The sequence below is a fragment of the Spermophilus citellus genome (genome assembly GCF_964194105.1).
Source record: "Spermophilus citellus genome assembly, contig: SCAFFOLD_293, whole genome shotgun sequence".
Lineage (NCBI taxonomy): Eukaryota > Metazoa > Chordata > Mammalia > Rodentia > Sciuridae > Spermophilus > Spermophilus citellus.
Genome location: NW_027672950.1, coordinates 10,501 through 13,125, shown reverse-complemented (window position 1 = coordinate 13,125; position 2,625 = coordinate 10,501).

The window sequence follows — 2,625 nt, the reverse complement described above, 5'->3', positions numbered from 1 at the left end:
TAAAGTCAAATAATCCTATAGAAATTTTTATTTGCACTTTAATTTTCCTAGGAATCTTTTCTTTTTTTAATATTCATTTTTTAGTTGTAGTTGGACACAATACCTGTATTTTATTGATTTATATGTGATGCTGAGTATTGAACCCACGCCCCTGCATGTGCCAGGCAAGTACTCTCCAGGTAGAGCCACAGCCCTAGCTTCTAGCAATTGTTTCTTAATACATAGTCCAAAATTAAATCAAGGCAGACTTGGAATCTTTGAGTCTTCATTATTGGGCCAAATTAATGAGGTTTTCCTGAACTTTTCCTTCTCTGATCTTATTGTGGCTAAGGATGTAATCTTATTTGTTTTCTAAAATATTGAAGTTCAATGTTTTTTAATCTCTTTTCTGTGGCAGTACAGGAATTTGTTTATATCAGTGCCTTTTATTTTACTGATGAGTTCATTTCTTTAATTGTGTGCCCTAAAGCCTACTAAAAATATTCCTGGAAAATGAGGGATTAAATAGAAGTTGTAACTAAAATGAAGGCTTTGTCCTTTATTTCTCTTTATTTATTAGCTGCATTTGTTACAATTTTTTATACTATATTTAAATAGATATTAAGACTTTATTACAGGAATGGGATTATGGCTCAGTGGTAGAGTGCCTGCATGGCATGTTGAGGCACTGGTTTGATCCTCAGCATAACAATCAATCAATCAACCAATCAATCAATCTATTATGTCCATCTACAACTACCAAAAAAAGACTTTATTACATATTACATGGGTTGGATTTTGTGCATTTGAAACAGTTTCCTCCTATATTAGGCATAAAGCTTAGTTTAGACTGGCATAGTAAGTGATCATTTGATTGGAAAGTTGGGTAGACAGAGAAGTTCAGTCTTCCTGTGCAGAATTTGAAACTTTGTACTCTTTGCGATGAAACAGCTTTGCAATCAGGGTGGTAGTACTGAGCTGCAGTGGAAGGAGAGATGCCAAGTTCTGGTGTACAGTGTAGATGAGAGCTGCTCAGCTTTTCCTTCTGTAGACTCTGCAACTGACCGGATCTCCCCAAGGGGCACTGTTAACTCAAAGTCTTCTGAGTGGAATTTTAGAAAGGGGAGGAAATAACAGTAGCTTTGGGGCACAAGGTCCATAATGAGCTCAGAGCTTAGTGAAACACCCAAAGTTCTGAACGTCCCATCCTCTTGAGAAATTTCCTCTCCTAACCCTGAAAGTTTTTTCCAGTGTGTGACATAATGTAAATTTGTGTGGAGCCAGGCAGAGCAAGTCTATTACTACAGAGTCTGGATGCTGTCTTTTAATGGACATCCAGCATGGGAATATGGCTGAAAACCACTATCCCCCTCCCCACATCTTATCTATAGCAGTGCAATTGGAATTTCACACAAGTTTTCCTTCTTTGGTTTGTTTAGAGAGGACACCTAGGTGCAGGTGGTGTTTGTGTATGTTAAACCCCTGTGTTTAGTTTTAGATATATTTCAGTCTGTTCTAATATAACAAATGTTTTTAGTCTGAACATTCTAGCAGCCGTCACTCAAACATTAATTGCTGTCAATGAGAAAGGATATCTTCCCACATTTTTTCATGGTGATTAAACCATCCCACTTCTTTTTTCTTTTACCTTAATAACAGATTACTGACACTTGGAAATTATAATCATATTGGCTCAATCTTAAGATTACCAATTATTGCACAGCAAAATAGGCATTTCTGTCTAATAGAGTGTTTCTTTACATGTCTTTCTCTCAGTTCAGTGCTTTTAAATACATTTTAGGTGAATTAATACATTGTGTCATGCTGTGATTTAATATTTTTAAAGACTTTATTGATAACTTTTTAAAAAACTTATGTGGGAGGGGAATGAAGGAGGAAGATTATTCATTCAATGTGAAATCTTCATAGATCTTTAGATGTTTACAAGGTAGAAGGATGGCCAATGTTAATTACCCCTATTCTGGTACAAGTTCTGAAATGAGTATTTGCTGTGAAGAGTTGTGAACAGCAAGGACTTTTGTGCTGGGTTGTGGATTGAGCATTGCACTGTGCTCTTTGTGTGCATTACATCATTTTGTTCTCAAAACAACAAGGACTCAGTAAAATTGTGAAATTTTTCCTTAGGCATGTAGCTAGCAGGTTTAAGAAAAAAGAAAAACAAACACTTGAATTCAGATCTCTCTATCCCTAAGTTCTAGTGCTTTCTTATGCATACAGAGAAGAGTATTGGTTAGAATCTTAGAAAGTTGTATGCAACTTCATAGGCTGCAACAGGATGATGGATAGTATGAGGCCAGCATCAGGAACTTGGTGAGACCCTGTATTAAAATAAAAAGGTGTGGGGATGTTACCCAGTGGTAGTACATCCATGTGTGGTTCAATCCTAGGTTCCACAAAAAAAAAAAAAAAAAAAAAAGGAAGAAGAATGTTGTTAGACTCTTTCCATTGTTGTATTCTAGATAATGGAAATGTTGAAAAGACTGACAATAACTCTATTCTCTCATTCATACTATCCTTTTTATTTTTAATGTTCCTCAGCATCAACTAATAAAGTATAGGAGCATGCCACGGTGTCTGGCTCAATGTGTTCAATGCAACATAGGCTAGTTTAATTTAGCAGCACTC